This window comes from Podarcis bocagei (genome assembly GCF_964188305.1).
Source record: "Podarcis bocagei genome assembly, chromosome: 3".
Lineage (NCBI taxonomy): Eukaryota > Metazoa > Chordata > Lepidosauria > Squamata > Lacertidae > Podarcis > Podarcis bocagei.
The window spans coordinates 81,389,360-81,408,237 of NC_138127.1; the positions used below are offsets into that span (position 1 = coordinate 81,389,360).

General features: G+C 42.1%; 1 long non-coding RNA gene across 1 annotated transcript in view; it reads left to right on the top strand.

The window, feature by feature from the left end:
* LOC308582732 overlaps positions 1 to 12,259 on the top strand; it is a 33,389-nt gene extending 21,130 nt beyond the window's left edge. Inside the window, exon 4 of the long non-coding RNA XR_014005819.1 lies at positions 12,077 to 12,259. This is a non-coding gene — a long non-coding RNA (uncharacterized lncRNA). The remainder of the gene's footprint in view (positions 1 to 12,076) is intronic.
* The last annotated feature ends 6,619 nt before the right edge of the window (positions 12,260 to 18,878 follow it).

The following is an 18,878-nucleotide window of genomic DNA, read 5'->3' on the forward strand; positions in this document are numbered from 1 at the left end:
AATATAGTCTGGCCCACCACATGGTCTGAGGGACGGTGGACTGGCCCACAGCTGAAAAAGGTTGCTGACCCCTGCTTTAGAGTAAGAGTTGCCAGGATGTTGTTGGACTAACAGCGCTCACCTGCCCTGGTTATTGCCCCTGTTGGTGGTGGCTGAAGGAAGTTGGAGTCCAGCAACATTGGCTTCGTCTGCCTTTGAGAGATCTGTAAGCCTTTTTCGAAGCCAGACTCATTTCATTCCTATAAACTGTCAGTGTTTGTAAAAAAGCAAAAAAAAGAAGGAAAGGGTTCTGACCTCCCTTTATCTTCTCAGTCTCCTTGTCGGCACAAAAAGAGTCCACAGGAATATCCTTGCAGAGTTTTATTAAAAGTCTTTGTGCAAAACACGACTGAATAACTATACACACCAGCACCAACCAACCCAAACACCAGCCACAGCCCAAACTAACATTTCTCACATATATATACAACTTGGTTCAGACCGCTGAGTCATGCTGACCCAGCTTTATTCGCATTAAAGAAACAGCGGCCATTTTAGCCGTGACACCCCTTCTGTTTCTTAAATGCGAAAAACCCCAACAGAAATAATACATTACAACAATACAACAATACATTATATACATAAACCCAGTTTTGTCATCAATTCATTATGGCATGTTGCTGGCAAAGGCTTGGTAAACAAATCAGCAATATTATCTTGTGATTGACAGTACTCCAGTTTGATTACCCCATTCTGTACACAATCTCTCACATTCGCATGACGGATAGCAATATGTTTTGATGCAGATTTCATTATTTCTGAGCCTGCTAATGCAATGCACGATTGGCTATCTTCATACACTTGGATAGGCAAATCAACTTTACAATCTAGATCTTTTAGTATCTGTATAAACCACATGATTTCATTGCATGCTAGTGACAGGCTCCCATATTCTGCATCACAGGATGAGGTCGCAACAGATCCTTGTTTCTTTGACCTTCATCCAATTATGGAATTGGCAAACATCATAACCATTCCACTTGTAGATTTTCTAGTAGTTACACAGCTTCCCCAGTCCGCATCAACAAATACTTCTAGTTTTTCATCTTGTGTACTAAATATCTTTAAACATACATTTAATGTCCCCTTTAGATATCTGATAAGCCTTTTCAAAGCACACCAATCGGCAGTACTGGGTTTAGATACACGTTGGCTCAGAACATTTGTAGCACATGCAATGTCTGGCCTTGACCACTGGCTTAAATACAACAGTGATCCTATTTTTGAGTGATACAATTCAGGCTGATCAAATTCATCATCACACAGTGTCTTTGGGAAATCTGGTGTCATGGGAGTCTGAACTGGCTTGCAGTTTTCCATGCCAAACTGCTCTATTAAATGAAGAATTTTCTCTTTCTGGCTCAATAGGAAGCTTCCATCTGCTTCCTGCCTTACTTCTACTCCCAAGTAATTGCTTACAGGCCCTAAGGCTTTAAGCTTAAACCTCTTTTCTAGTTGACTTGTGAGCTTCTGGATCTCATCTGTGGAACTCCCTGCCACAAGCAAGTCATCAACAAAGACTAAGAGCATTAGATATTTGTTGCCTGTCCCCTTGGTGTACAGACATGGATCAGCCACACTCCTTTTAAAACCAAGTTTTACAAGGGCTTCATTTAAACACTGGTTCCAACACCTTCCACTTTGTTTGAGACCGTAAACAGCCTTTCTCAAACGCCAGATTGCACCATTCTCCTCTTCAAACCCAGGGGGTTGTCTCATTAACACTTCATGGTCTAAATTTGCATGCAGATATGCAGTATCAACATCAAAATGGTGCACTGCTAGTTGTCTTACAGCAGCAATGGAAAGCATTAAACGAAAAGTTTCACTCTTTACCGTGGGAGAAAACACTTCATCATAACTCTCCCCTTTAATCTGAGTGAACCCTCTGGCTACTAATCTGGCTCGAAAACGTGGTTCCCCAGATGCAAGGGTTTTCCTTTTGTAAACCCACTTGCATGACACCACTCTGCCACCAGGTGGCGGCATTATGACCTCAAACACTTTGTTACGTTTGAAAGAGTCCATTTCTTCTTTCATAGCTTGTTCCCACAAAGCACGTTCCCCAGGGGGTAAGTCTAAGACTTCATTATAACTTTGTGGTTCCACACAACTCACATTGCATACTCTCACTCCTCCTAGGGTCAAACGCTGAGGAGGTACACCCTTGTTTGAACGCTGGGAGCGTCTAGGCACAACTACTTCTTCTCCCCCCCTTATCTCTGGCTCTTCTTCCTCTTCCTCTAGAGAAGTATTATCTATTGCCACATCTTTTGGGGAGATCTGTGCCTCCTCCTCATTCTGCTCCTGTGTTGCCAATGGCTGAGAAGAAGCCTCTTCTCTTACTTGCAGGGGCAGTAGGCAATCAGGGTTGGCATGGATTGCAGTCCATCTGTCCTGGTCAGCGAAGTCTGCACTTCGTGACAGAACCACGCGTCCTGGGCGTAAATTGAAACGCCACCCTTTGCCATAGGACTGATATCCCACAAACCGCAGTTTCTGCGCTCTAGCGCCCCCTTTCTGACGCTGAGCTTTGGGAATGTTTACATGTGCCCAAGAACCCCAATTATGGAGCATTGTCCACTCTGGTTCTTTCCCAAACAACACACGATATGGAATATCTTTTATAGAGCTGGACCAGGTTCTATTAATCAAAAAGTTCGCGGTCAGAAAAGCCTCGCCCCACAGCCTATGGTTGTGGCCCAATCCTGCATCCACTAGCAGGCAGTCCTTTACTGACTGTATCATAGCCCCACGTCTTTCACACAGACCATTTTCAGCAGGGCTATAAGGGTTAGTCAAACGGTGAGTGATTCCCTTACGTCGCAACCATGCCCCAAATTGTTTGTTCAGAAATTCTCCGCCCCTATCTGTTTGCAGCTGCACAACAGGCCGAGCGAAGAGCTTTTCAGCTTGGGCAACCCATTCTCTGAATGTGGGGAAACACTCAGATTTCTGCTTTAACAAAAACAGCCAACTAAAACGTGATTTGTCATCTATTACCAGAAAAGCATATCTGGCGCCCCCTTCAGTCTTCTGTGGAAAAGGGCCTATCACATCACAATGGACAAGTTCTAAAACCTCTTTAGATACTCTGTCGCTTTTAGAAGCCACAGGCTTCCTCTTAGATTTGGCCATTTTACATACATTGCAATCTAGGAAACAGTTACAGCTATTTACTTTTAGGTTCTTGCACACCTTTTGCATTTCTGAAAGCACACGGAAATTGGCGTGACCCAGTTTTCTGTGCAGTTGATGTACACACCCCTTATGAACTGGCAAATTATCCTGAACCACCTGGGCTGCTTTAACAGGCTTGTCCTGCATTACATATAACCCATTTTCCAACTTTGCTTGGCCACATACCTGAGTTCCATTCTTTATCAGACAGCCATCCTGCGTGAACTTAACACTATACCCTGCATTAATCAAACAGCTTACAGACAGTAAACAATAGTCCAAACTGCTGACAAACAGAGTCTCTGGTAGAGTAGTGTTCAAGCACTGCAGGAAACATGTTCCCTGGCCATCAATCTTGCTTCTACGACCATCAGCAAGATAAATTGAGTCTTTTCCATCAGCTGGCTTCTCCAGGGTCTTAAAGTCCTCCCGACTATTGCAGATAATCCTGCTGCTGCCAGAGTCCAGCAACCATGTTCCTCGAGGTATCTTTCTCTCCTCTCGAGAAAATGCAGACACAAACTGAGCAGAGCGCGTGTTCTTCTTCCCTGAAGAGAACCCCTTCTGCTTACGTTTCTGTGTCGATTGCTGTCTCTGCTCCACGTCGTCTCCTGGAAGTCTTGCCCTGCATTGACGTTGGAGATGCCCGGGTTGGTTGCATCTATAGCATCTCCTCACCGCCATGGCCAAGTCCAAAACTTGGCATTGCTCCATTGGCAGATTCTGCTGCTGGCCCCCTTTGCTGTAACTCCTCCGCTCTTGGAGTTCAGCCTGTCTATCTGACCTTCTTTCTGCTTCTTCGGTCAATCTGCCAACCACATACTCAAGGGTCAGATCTCGGGGACGCATACTCTCCATGCTGTTAATCACAGGCAACCAGCTTTCAGGCAAACTTGAAAAGATAATGTAGGTTTGGTCAGTCTCATCATAACGCTTACCTCTCTGCTGTAGTTGAAGAAACAGAGATTTCAGCGTTTGAAGATGAGTTGCCAAACTCTCACCTTCCTTCATAACAGTCCTGAACAGCCTTCTGGTCAGAGAAATTATAGTTCCAGCAGTTTCTCTGACATGCATTGCACTTAATAAATTCCAGCACTCAAACGCTGTGCTGGCATTTGCTACATGCAATAACTGAGAGTTGCTCAAACACAGCATAATTTGGGCACGGGCCCTTTCATCCAGCCGTTTTTTCTCAGCAGAGTCCCGTCTCAAAACCTCAGTTTCAACACAGTCCCATAGTCCATCTCTCCTTAACAACTGCTGCATTTTAATTGACCAACTCAGCCAGTTGTTTTCTGAGAGAAGTTCAAAAGGGATGCCTCCCCCAATATTTACAACTTGGGAAGACTGGAAATCTGCCATCTCTGCTGGTGCTTGCTGAGCCCCTTCTGTGGGGTCTCCAGCAATCTCTCCTGACTCTCTCTTTAGAGTCCAACTGGATGGTCCTGGCTGGCACTCACCGGCTTCTAGCTGCTGCCTCTGTTGACCCTCAGGTCCCGCCTGGCTCTGCAACTGGTGTAGCCGCTCTGTGAGTCACCTACTGTGGTCCTCTAGCAGTTCAAACTGTTCCAGTAGCCGACGCTGAGTGCTTTCCTGATCCTCAGATCCTAGCCACTCCAGCGTCGCTGCAGACAGTTACAGCTTGCCACCAACTGCTCCAACGCACAGCCACTGTCTCCGTACACCACCAGGACTCACCAGCTCCTTGCTGAAATGCTGTCAGTCGTTTTGCACTCTGCACATGCTCAGAAACACTGGGCCCATAACCTGTCAGTGTTTGTAAAAAAGCAAAAAAAAGAAGGAAAGGGTTCTGACCTCCCTTTATCTTCTCAGTCTCCTTGTCGGCACAAAAAGAGTCCACAGGAATATCCTTGCAGAGTTTTATTAAAAGTCTTTGTGCAAAACACGACTGAATAACTATACACACCAGCACCAACCAACCCAAACACCAGCCACAGCCCAAACTAACATTTCTCACATATATATACAACTTGGTTCAGACCGCTGAGTCATGCTGACCCAGCTTTATTCGCATTAAAGAAACAGCGGCCATTTTAGCCGTGACATAAACTATATTTAAAGATATGCTAAAACTCATTCCACATTTTCTCTGGTCCAATTGTTCTTCACCAAAATAAAATAAAATACGAGTTTCTGAAGCTTTCGGAGAGGGAAGGGAGGCATTTTTCTCAAACTTTAGAGTTAGGGTGCTGTTCTTATGTGAGCTAAGTTACAAAGTAGAATAAATTTTTCTTCTGCTTTCTTTTGCAGTTGCAGCTCTCAGTAGCTTCCTGGCCTCACTATGTGCCCCCCCCCCCGCCACTGCTTTTTCACATTTAAAAAAGGCCTTGTGGCTCTCTTTAGCTTGCCAGCCAAAACAACAGAGGGTCCATTAGCCAGAGTATGGGTCCATGTGGTTGTAGTACAGAGCTTAGGGTACGGAACATTATCTACTGCTACGTTAGGGGAGGTCTCTGGTGAAGTCTAAATATAATGCAAGGTCTTAGTAGACCAAAGTTGGCAAAGTTGGCATAGGCTCCTTTAAGGAGTATTAAACAGAGACAAAGTGGTTCCTCTTTCATTAGTACCTTGGTTCTAACTGAATAACCAAGAGCCTGGAGTTTATGTATTCTATGGGCAGCAATGGTTACAGTCACCAAAGGTATGTCAGCGAACACAACTTCTGCCATCCCTGTTTCAAATACATGTAATAAGTTTCTAGGGCTCAAAACAGAAACAGAAATGAGTATAATAGGGCTTCCTGTTTTCATTAAGTTGTGATTGAACAACAAGGTTTTCCTAAGTTCTGGCCTGTTCCTGTAGCCTTTGATACTGACTTCTGATTTGCTCCTCAATCCTACCTCTTGGCTTGGCCTTCAGTTCTGATTTCCTCTTCAGTCCTGACTACTGGCTTCCACCCATGGCTCCTGGTTCTTGGTCCAACTCAGGCTGTTGTCTACAGCTCAGCTCTGATACTGGAAGATATAGAGTATTTACTGCATATATCACTCCGCCTGTTGTGTTGAGGGTCTCTGTACTTCTATCAGCAAGTAATCAGAAACACCGAGCAGGAACACAGCGTTCCATGTGATGATGCAGAGACATTGAGTAATTAGCTCTGTATATTATGGGCAGAGATCCCTTGCTTTGGAAAAAGGTTACTTTCCTCTATGCTTTATGGCAGACACTTCAAGAGAAGCAGTTTGTTGCATAGATGGCCACTAGGTTGTATCCAGCATAGACCCGTTGAAAACATGAATTACATAGATCCGCTAATTTCAATGGCTCTCCTGAATATAACTGAATTGGCGACAACCCGCTATCTTTTATGGAAGCATGAAAGCAAGCAAGGCTCACCCATTCTATGTTTGAGGTTGAAAGTGGCCGCATGAGATCTGGAGCGCAGGAGCAGAGAACCACATCAGAATACTTCACACAACTCATAATTTAGGGAATGCACCCACTGCTGAATGTGGGGTACAGGTGACTACATTCCAACCATGCAAAACTAAGGGGTTTCTGTACACAGACATATCACATCCAAGCAGGCAAGAAGCATTTGCAGTTCCAGAACTCATTCCAGCCTGATAAAAGCTCTCAAAGAAGGCATGGAGCAGGGCTTGGTCAATGGTCTCAGGAGAGTCCTGGGAGCCAGACAGAGATGCCTGGAGTTTGAAGACCATATGGCCTGTTTATATTCATTTCTATCAATGGAATGTGGGGTTTGTCATTGAATGAGCTGGATCCAAAGGTTTCCTTCTACCGCAGAAGGCTTTGTTTGATCATGGAAGGGATCCTTATTTCTCAACGGACTTTCGTTTCCTTGGAAGAAATTGCACCCATATCTGCACTATCCATTTTTGGATTTTGTTGAGACCTTCCCATGATTATTCTCTTTCCCCTTACCCAATTTTTGGTGTGTGTGTGTGTCTTATTTTGGATGTTTTTGGAAGACAAACTTCCAACGGGAGTCTTTGCTTCAACTAAAGGGCACTTATGTGGTGCCTATCGCCACTGGCTGTCTGAGCACCTCACAAACTTTAATGCATTTATGTTCACAAAGCCTCCCATTGATTAAGCTTCTTGGCTTCTGGCAAGGAAGACATTTCCCCTTCATTCCAACATATCTTGTTGGGGAGGGATAATTGTGCCCAGCAGATCTTGTTTTTAACGCTTCTTATATATCGCAAAATACTGTAAGTTAACAGCTTGCTCAGGGAACAAGAATTTGTTCCAGTTCCTGATTTAAATGTTTATGCTAATTGCTATTTATTGGCTCAGATGCAAATGATAGGTTGGCCAAAGTGAAATTTTATGACGAGCAAACTCCCCCCTTTTGTGCAAATTGAAAAAGTGAAACAAGAAGAGGATGAAATGAGCCGAAGATGGTCTTAATGGCTGCTTTTTAATGGGGAAGATAAAATTAAGACTGATTTACGTGGCCAACTCCCCTGTTTTCTCTTATCAGCTCATTTGGCAGGAAAAATGGAAAAGTAATTGTTCCTCTTTCAGTGTGGACCTCAAACCATTATTTATTGGCTGAAATTAATCGCTGTTTATCCTTCATTCACGTGGAAACCGCTCTATCAGCATTATGAACCCCGGCAAAACTCAACTAGTCCCTTGCAATTTAGCCGAGAGCAAGCTCAGATCCTGATGAGCCGTGCCTTAATTTTCTGGGCTGTGGGAGTTAATAAAGACTCCTCTTCTTAGGTGGACATATTTGTATTTCTACAACATTAATAACAAAAGCCCACACTTTCTCTTCTGTGGCATGTAAACTTTTTTTTTTTATGTAGTCAGGGAGGGGGGGATTTAGGCCACCTCTAAAACAAGGGAGGGGAACCTGCGCCCCTCCGGAAGTTTTTGGATTCCAACTCCCATCAGTCCCAGGCAACGTGGCCAGTGGTCAGGATTGATGGGAGTTGTAAGTCCAACAGCATCTGGAAACCACAGGTTCCCCATTCCAGAGAGAGAGAGAGAGAGAGAGAGAGAGAGAGAGAGAGAGAGAGGAGCAAAGTGATAACTAAGCATCTGTTTTGTTTTGTTTTGTTTTGTTAAAAAAAACAACTTGATATGGACCATTGTCCTAGTGATTGGCCAGAAGTCTCCTTGCTATGTGGTCATGTCCTTTGCCTGAAAAGATTTACAGCTAAGCAATATTTGTATCTATCTATCTATCATCTATCTATCTATCTATCTATCTATCTATCTATCTAATCTATCATCTATCTATATCTATCTATCTATCATCTATCTATCATCTATCTATCTATCATCTATCATCTATCTATCTATCTATCTATCTATCTATCTATCTATCTATCTATCTATCTATATCTATCATCTATCTATATCTATCTATCTATCATCTATCTATCATCTATCTATCTATCTATCATCTATCTATCTATCTATCTATCTATCATCTATCTATCTGTCATCTATATCTATCTATCTATCTATCTATCATCTATCTATCTATCTATATCTATCTATCTATCTATCTATCTATCTATCTATCTATCTATCTATCATCTATCTATCATCTATCTATCTATCTAGCTATCTATCTATCTATCTATCTATCTATCTATCATCTATCTATCCTCCTTATGTTTGAGCCTCTTTATGTCCTCCTTCTCACCTGGTGGGTTCTCTGAACTGCCTGCCTGTGCCGTTTTATGCCAAAAGGGAACTAGGTACCTGGGACAACTACAGCTGCATCTTATCTAACTCTCCTGGGGTGGGGTGGCTGTGCTGGCAACCTGCATCCCAGGCAAGAGGCTTTCCATGTTTTTCCTCCTTTCCTATGTGTAACAGGAAAAGGAGCCTTCAATGGCTGCATTTGCTCAATCCAAGAGTGCCCTTGAAAACCACAGAGGGGTTTTCCTTTGTGTGCGCGCGCTCGTAATGAGATTTGCAAGATTAGAAATATAAGAAATAAATCAATAGATTTCACACAACAGTGTGAGGAAGGAATAGGAGAGGAAATTGGTGGAAAATAATTACGTCTCCTCCAAAATATTGTTCAACAGTAAACCATGGTGCACAGGAATGCTTAAGAACAGAAAGTGCTGTAATGTCATTTCACCACACGTTCAGCATAAGTGTATTTTTTTTCTTCGGAAAAAGTGCACCACTACACTGAATACCAAGGATTTGTAATAAAATTATATTTAAATATATTGTGCACAGACAGGACCCACCCACACAAATAGTTAGGAATAGCATGAGAAGCAAATGATGGTGATGATGATCCCCATCTTTTTAACCAAACTACAGCAATGGGATGGAGCCCCATGACTGAAGCCTTTTGCCCCAGTAAAAAACCCAAAGCTGCTTGCATAGGAGAAATTTCCATTTCTACCTCCCCCAGCACACCTAGAGTTTCAGGTAGAACTACCCCAGTCCCTCAGTATGTAGGATTTTATTCAAGACCCTTTGCTCCACTCGAGAGAGCTACATTAAGGACTGTTTCGGTTCCTTGGGATTAGTATGGCTAGCCACATTTGATGTATCTTCTGTATATACCAGTATCCCACAACTAGAGGCTCTGGCTGTTATCAAGAGAACATTGTGTGGACAGCTTGCCTCCTCCTATCAAACTGGCACTGCCCAATAAAGCTTCATGACAAAATTATTATTATAAATTAATATAAGCCAAGTTGATGTCTACTCTAAGATGGATGTAGTGGTGGTTATTTTGACATGGTGGTTTGTTATTGTTCATACATTATTTCTTTTTCTTATTTTAGAATCTCCCCCCCCCCTTTCTCAAATTTACAAACAAAAAAAGTTAGTTTATAAATGACAAAATTATTGCTGTTTTCGTTATTCTATGATGCTCTTTAACGTTAGTCAATTGCCTAGCCACACTGATGAATTTGGGAAAAGATGGGTGTGGAACTACCTACCAGATCACAGCCCCACAGAGTGTTTTCAGCCCCTCCCTGCCCCATGCTAGAGGATGCAGCTTAAAGCCACTCCTAATTTCTGTTCTTGGACAGAGGAGACCCAGCTCATCACAGGAGAAGGTTGAGGACTTGTATGAACTTCCTTCCTGCAGACTAACTAGAATTCACAGAACTTTCATTCTTCTCCAGATTTGTTGCTGTTAAAAATCCTCCCTTACAATTTCTGTACGTCCTGTAAGTCCTCCCTCTTCCCTTCTCTCCTCATAATTTTCTGCTGCTTATAAAGGGGGCTGAGTCCCTCCTACTCATCCCATGTCTCTGCTTTCCAACCCACATTGTTAGCCAGTCCGTCTGAACTTAATTAGAGCCAACTAACATGGGTGATGAGCCAAACTGCCTTGCTCTCTCTTACTGGGTGCTTCCAAGCCATCACTGTTTTCAGGTGATAGTGACTCACACACTGGCAAAGTCAGGTTGACTAATTATATTCTTGCACAACAAGGCCACAGCAAATCCCAAAGTTTTGATTGTGTGTGTGTGTGTGGAAGAAAGTGACAGAAAATATCCTGGAAAGTGTGGGATAAGTGTGGGATAGTGTTATATATTAAGCAATACTGAAAATACCCAAATATCTCAAGGGAAGAGGGGAAAAGCTTGTTTAACCAATGGCTTCAAGTTACAAGAAAGGAGATTCTGACTAAACATATGGAAAAACTTTCTGACAGTAAGAGCTGTTAGACAGTGGAACTGTCTCCCTTGAGAGGTTGTGGACTCTCCTTCCTTGGATATTTTTAAGCAAAGGTTGGATGGCCATCTGTCATGGATGTTTTAGCTGAGATCCCTGCATTGCAGGGGGTTGGACTGGATGACCCTCAGGGTCCCTTCCAACTCTATGATTCCATGAAATAATAATTAGAAAAAATAGCAACACTTGCATTGATGCAACATCCACTAACATTCTGGCAAAAATCAGAATGAAATAGTCAACATTGTCTAATCTCCCTGCAAACAAACCAGGATGACTGTAAGCACCCCTGGACTTATCATAGTGAAATATAAATTCTCATGTAGACAAACTAAATAAAAATTGAGCAGGATGTATGAATGTAGAGTTCCTGTGCCACTCAGTTATGAACATGTGAGTTCGTAGGGAAATATGTGTGAGTCAGTCAGATCTTCCCTTGAATCTTCTCTCCTTCACACAACAGCCCCAGAATTATTTTTTTCTTGTTTTATGGCAGCCTCTTACACTACAAACAAGCAGTGGCAGAAGCAACCATTACATTCCTGACTTTTACATATAACGCAGTCTCGTCCATCAAAATGAGGGGAAGGTGCATATCGAAAAATTCAACCCACCCAAACCTGTTAAACTTTCCTTCAACTTTGTCTCTCCCTCTGCCCCAAATTAGGTCATTAAATTTGACAGAGCTGAAGTTAGCTCAGTATCTAGAATAATTCCTTACAGAACTAAAAAGCCTTTTGAGTATTATTTTTATGATGTAAATGTTAAAATGATATAGGCTTGTTCTAAACCATTTAAGATTATTTTCATTAGTTTTCATAATTGTTGGAGTCCACTTAAGTAATTTATTAGAGGTCCTTTAATGAGGCTATGCCAATAATTGGATCCTTTTTGGCCTTGCTGACCATAGTACTTTCTACCTAAATTCTGTAATTGATAGAGGAATGCACTCTAAGGTCATAGCTTTTGAAAATGACACAAGTTTGATAAAACATATAGGTATATATAATATATCTATGAGGTGGCAGTTAACTAAGGATTGTGGCAAGGTTTATTTGCATAGAAGAATTAACACAAAAAAATGATCTAGAGGAGAATAAGGGTAATGCAAGAACTTTACAAGGAAAAATGGTATTGGAAACTGCAATCATTCACAGGGCTTCTTCTTACTAAATAGTCCAGTATCTCTTTCCAGACATCCTCTTTTCAGTGATCTTCTATGGGAAGGTGTCATAATCCTGCAAAGTCTTATATGCTCTTTTTATTACATTATTAGGGCATTTCTCCTCCCATTTCACAGAAGAAGAAATGTGACTTGAGAGTTGGTGAACTTTCCTGAGGCAAGACAGTAAGTCTGTGCAGAAGAAGAGGGCTTTGAATCCAGATGGTCTTTCGCAAATTCAAACTTGCATCAATCCGCACTGCATTTCAGTGCAAAAATAACACTTGAATTCAGCACAAAATAAAGTAAGATTTCTTTTTTAAAAAAAATATATTTATTAACTTTTCAAAAATTATACAAAAAAAGACAAAAAACAAAAAATACAAAAATTAACATGTATAATTTCATTCACTTATTTTCTTTTAACTTATTTCTCAGACCTCCTCATACCTCCCCTTTTTGTATTCCAATTCCAATTATTCATTCAGCAAATCCTCACCTTTAATTTTCACTTAATTTTACACCTTTCTTTCTTCTTTTTTCCCCAATTATCCTAATCATTACAGCTAGTAACCCCTTATTCAGTCCAACATCAATCTAACATTCACTAATTTTATAATATTTCCCAAGATAGTCCTTAAATTTCTTCCAATCTTCTTCCGTCGTCTCTCTTCCCTGGTTTCGGATTCTGCCAGTCATTTCTGCCAGTCCCATGTAGTCTATCACCTTCATCTGCCATTCTTCCAAGGTGGGTAGATCTTGTGTCTTCCAGTACTTTGCAATAAGTATTCTTGCTGCCGTTGTTGCGTACATAAAAAATGTTCTGTCTTTCTTTGGCACCAATTGGCCGACCATGCCCAGGAGAGAAGCCTCTGGTTTCTTCAGGAAGGTATATTTAAATACCTTTTCCAGTTCGTTATATATCATTTCCCAGAAAGCTTTAATCTTTGGGCACAATAAAGTAAGATTTCTGCTCACACTGCAATTCCAGGACTATGGAAAGAAAGAAAGAAAGAAAGAAAGAAAGAAAGAAAGAAAGAAAGAAAGAAAGAAAGAAAGAAAGAGCCACCCAAAAATAAGATGCAAATTTGCATAAAATTGCCAATGTATATGTAAAGATTTGGAAATAATTGCTATAATTTAAATAGAAATAGGACATATGTCACCATACTGGGGAACACTGTGACCGAGGGATCTTTATGCTTGCTCAGTCTTCTGTCTAGATTTTGTTGGTGGGCAACATCAAAGACCTTGCTTCCCCTCATGCTTCTTTGTTTTGAAACCAGGCTTGGACAGCACCTTCTTCAAACAGAGAACACTTTCAAGTAGAGCCCTGTACTAATGGCTATCTTAACCAAGCCAAAGAAGTGGAACATCCTCCCTTTGTGTATCATTCTTGCCCCACAAAGCTTAAGAGCAGCTGAATTACAAATGATACCCCAGCCGTGAAGCAAAGAGCAGAACCAATGAAACACCAAAAGGACTCAAGTTAGCCTGAATCTGCCCATGACGCAGAATGAGGTGAAAAGATGGATTGCACCACATAACGATAGCCTGGGTATGAAAAATAAAAATAGAAAGAATCTGCAAGTAGAAAAATTAGCAGAGCAAGGAAAGTCTGGGCTACAGTACTAGGGGCAAGTATTGGCTTGTTTCAATGCTTCCCCCCCATTTGCTTCATATCGTACCTTTCTGGGAAATTAGAATATGAGTCTAGTATATAGTATATAATGTTTGAAGGGAAGAGGGTTTTCTGACTGTGCTCAGGCTGAGATCATGGAAGCATCAGGTTGTGAATAAAGCACAAGTACATAGGAGGAGCCCTGCTGGATCAAGCTGAAAGCCCATCTATCCACCATACTTCTAAGACAGACGGACATCTTTCTGGTCTCTGCTCCAGTGGAGACTCCATTCTGAGCTCAGCTATGTATTTTGTAATCTAGAAGTAGAATTTGCCTGCCTTGATTTCATTACTGTTCCTGCTGAAATCGAGTGCAAGACTTTATGTGAGTAAACACTATTTTATGCTTAATTTACAGTCCGTTGTGTGATTTTTTTTATTAAGAGGGGAAAGGGGAAGCCTGTCTGCTACCACAGCCTGGATAAATAAAATTAAATCTACACAGTCTGGTCCCAAAGTTTACACTTTAATGCTTTAAGGGATGGTGTTTAAACTCTGCTAACTAATGGTTTTAAGTCTAAACACTAAACTGATTATTTTAAAACGTTCTGCTCACACATATGAGCAATAAACTGTAAAACGATTTTCCCCATCCTGCCTACAGAACCCATCGAACAACAAGGGCCAACAAGATACCTATGGGAAGCTTGCGAGCAAGACCTCAGCTCAACAGCCCTCTCCCTTCTTGTGATTCTCAGCCACTGGTGTGGTGTGCTGCCTCTGACAAGTGGCACTAAAACAAGTGCTCTTGTGGGCAGTAGCCACTGAAAACAAATGATCAGAACAAGCCAATATCTACCCTAAACAATCTTTGACAGGAAGCCCTGAATATTGGGTGGATCAGACAGCAAGATGGATGCTGACAAACTTACCACATAGGCTAATGTATTTTGTGGCCATGTAGATTTTAAGTTCAGCAATATTTTTTAACCTTAATTGGGCATGAGCAAAGTCCTCACAACAGATTTTGCTTAACAACTGTAAGGGGAGAATGTGCAGCAGCCACATACAGAGACACCGTTTTGTATTTCTGCTAGGCTGTTCTCTTCAGATGTAACAGGAAAATGGAGGCTTAATATCTCCCAAGAGGCCTGGAATTGTCCTTGACTACCATGAGGTGAACATAGGGGAACTCCGGGCTCGCAAAGCTCTCCTTTCTTAATTGTCTTCCAATATATGAAAAATGCCTTTGCATATTAAAAATCCATCATCTATTGGGAAACTAATGGGAGCAAGACCCATCGGGGTAAGGCTTCCATCGCTTGTGTTCTTGGATGGGGGTTGATCCAAGGTTGCAAATGACTTATGAAAATAAATGCACCACATGTGAAAATGATATTATATTTTAAGAACTAAAATATATAAAGTTTCTATGGAACAGTTACATGGGGACAGAGTTCACGGAATATATATACACAGACATTTTCCTGGGCGATTAATCAAGTTCTTTGTCTCTGTAGGCACACAGAAAATTTTCCCTGCACACAAAATCTGCCATTAGCTTAGCATGTTCTCTTATTTCTGACCAGCATGCTCTGCTCTGCTGATCCAAAGGCCCTTGTGGGAGTCTGTTGGTAATATGCATAGAGTACATGGGAAGAAGATTCTCTCCCTCTCACCACATTCCCCTGTGACATCTCCAGAGCAAATTTGGCACTGGGAAGGGGCATGTGTGCAGGGAGGAGAGGGGGAAAATTCCTTGATGCTAGTGCAATTATTTTGTTCAAGTATCTTCAACCTTTCCAGACCCAGGACCCACTTTGAATCCAAACATGTATTTGAGGACCCATTTCTCAGTTTTAACCATATATTTGCATAGTGGTAGTGCTTGTGATCCATCTTGAATAAGGCTGTGACTCCCTAGTAGGTCTCAACCCACTGGTTGAAGACCAGTGATTTAGCTGGGTTGTATCCGATGTGAGTCATGGCCCCATCTGCATTATATATTCAAAGCACTATCTTTTCACCTTAAATAGTCATGGCTTCCCTATATAATCATGGGAACTGTAGTTTGTTAAGGGTACTAAGAGTCATTCCCCTATTCCCCTCATAGTGATTTAAGAATCAGTCAGTCTTCCCTTGGAACTCTGAGAATTGTAGCTCTGTGTAGGGAATAGAGCTTCCCTTACAGCTCTCAGCTCTGCAAACTACAATTCTTTGGGAAAAGCTATGACTCTTTCGAGGAGTGTGATAGTTATTTAAATGTGCCGCTTGCACCTGAATACAGTTTGTGACATCCAAGACATGAGAAATGTTTGACACCTTATTGAGGAAGGAAAGGAATTAGAGACTCTTCTGAGGGTATCCTTGCCACTCAGATAACATCGATGGCCTGAGAAAAGGGCCTTGCAGGGATAGTGCTGCAATTATGGAATGACCAGATCATTTACATACTGCTGATACACACTTTTATGTTACTGCCATTGGTTTAATACAGCCTTTCTCCAAACTGGTGCTTCCCAGATGTTGCTGGACTTCAACTCCTGTCAGCCTCAGGCAGCATGGTCAATTGTCAGGGATGATGGGAAACACAGTCCAAAACATGTGGAAGGGCCCAGCTTGAGGAATGCTGGTTTAATAAATGCTGCTGCTGTTTTAATGTGTGGACTTGCTTTTTTAATTTTTAATTTTAATTCACAGCTGCTCTTCAGACTCTACATAGATAAATAAATTTATAGGTAGATGCTTATGTTTAATAGCAGCTCTGTGTTTCTTGAAACATACAGCGCCATCTTCAAAAGTTATTTCTTCTCTGTTAAAGTACCTCCCCCCAAAAAATGGAGCAGTACGTAGTTTAAATGTCTCAAAGCAAACTACCTGCGTGCCCTTTCAAACTTTGTTCCACAGAACCTTATTCTCTTCTTCTGCAGTTGATTCCTTATATTTTCAAATTGGATGTTGAAAAAAACCAATACGTTTTGTAAATCAAACCGTGTTTAATTCATTGACCGGAGCAACATGCCTTTAAAAAAGAAGAAGCTGTCTTCTTAACAGTTGCTTTTGCAGGAACCGTAATCAAAAATACATTTCACTCCTTCAGTCCCTGGGCCTCAGATGTTCTTCCAATGTTCAGCGAGACTTACAGGTGATTAGTATCTCTCAGTGTCAGGCTGCAAGCCCCCCAAAAAACCCAGTTGACATTCCTCAGCTGCCAAAGAAATAAAAGAAAGGTGTAGCAAGCAAACAGCATTGCTTGGTTAGCGAGCGGCTACCTCTCATCCCAAGCTGTGACAAATGTTGAAAATCATAGAAACGAGAGGCCGCAATATTGGCTGAAATGTCAGATAGATTAAACGAAAACAGGTTGATTTTTAGCCATGAGAGAAAACCCCAATCAGGTATGTAAGGAGTAGCAGGGAGAAAGGGAGAGAGAAAGAGTTTCAAATATAAACCTCGAAACTGACAAGTGTGCTGTCAAAAGTTACTCACTAGAGACAATCAGGGCCTGAAACAAATCTAACCAGTGTTCTGGAACTGAATGAGTCGGTGGGGAACTCAAATATGGACACAGTGTCAAAAAGTACAAACGTAATTTTTTTCCCCCTTGCCTCATGTAGCTCCTAGCAGCATTTCATTTCTGAAGGCCCGCGAGGCCAACACTTTGCTGAATCCAAGCAAGTCCGAGGTCTGTTCAGTGCCTGGATGGGTGAGTGCCTGGGAGCCATACCCATGAGTTCCAGAAAGGTGAGGTATTAAGGTAAGAGAATTAATAAACCGTAAATCACAACAGAAACAATGGAAATGTCTACAATTTGATCATCAGTATTTAAGTTACAATTTCCAAGGCCACTATTTTCTTCCATCACTTATCGCTTTTGCTTGCCAGGGCCGGCCCACTCATAAGGCATCATGAGGCAACTGCCTCAGGTGGCAGCAGAACATGATACCGATTTTTCTTCCTCCCCTTGTTCTTATTGTAGATATTCTCTCGCCCCTTCTTCCCTGGCAGGAAGAGGGGGAGCCATTTTGGGGTCTGCCTCAGGTGCCATAATGTCTTGGGCCAGCCCTCTTGCTAGCAGTTCCAACTGCTTGACAAAGGAAGAAGTGTTCAAGTTAATCACATGTTCCTACTTTAACAAACCACCAGACAGTGGCAGGGAAATCGCAACGAGTCTCTTGGCTATTTGGAGCATTCTGCATTGGGAAAGGAGTCAGCACCCAGGAAAAGTGAATGCTAAGGAGCTTGCTGCAGGGTGCTCCCAGAATTAAGAAGTACTAACTGAGGGCATTTCCTTGCATTCTATATGATTACGGCAAGGAATTTGGTCACTGTGAGATAATTCCTCTGTACAGCAGCCACAAGGCAGAAGGTATTCTGTAGAAACCCCACAGAGGGCCACCGATTGGGGCCACAGGGAAAATTGGGAGTTCACGCACAGCCCTTCTGGATGCAGGATAGAGGTGGGTATGGGTGTGGGTGTAAAAGCTAACTTATTGTACAAACATAAAATTAACATGCATTGCCCTGCCTGTGTTTGCATCTGGTCCCAGCCATATTTGCCATGTGGTCCTCAGATGGTTGCCTAACGGGAATGTGGCCCCCAGGTTGAAAAGGATTCCCCATCCCTGCACTTGGGCTTTCCTTGATGCTTTTCTTGTGCTTCCTCCATTGGAAATATCGTAGTTTGGATTACTTCCTTTGATTCCTTGCAATAGCATCATCAAAGCCACAAAGCAAAGTTGTTCAGCTTTTCTGGGGAATAACCTTGAATAGGACATGAATAGGGTGCACACAGATACCCTTGGCTATGCCCATGCTCAGAACAAAACCACAATGTACACAAAGTCTTGGGGCATGTTCAAAGTTACAGCTGAATCAAGCAACAAGTGCACAAAGAAGGAGTGATAGCAAAAACTGTGGCTATGAATTCGTTGTTGGGCTATTTCTGGATGTTTTGGAATTAATACAAATCACATTATAATTATGATGGTATTTGCTTATGGGGTAGTCTAAATGCAGCCTCCTAAATTTGTTAAGGCTATAGCAAGCAGAAGCCTAGGCAAACCCGAGACCAGATTTATTTATAAAGGTAAAGGTACCCCTGCCCGTACGGGCCAGTCGTGTCCGACTCTAGGGTTGCACGCTCATCTCGCTCAAGAGGCCGGGAGCCAGCGCTGTCCGGAGACACCTCCAGGTCACGTGGCCAGCGTGAC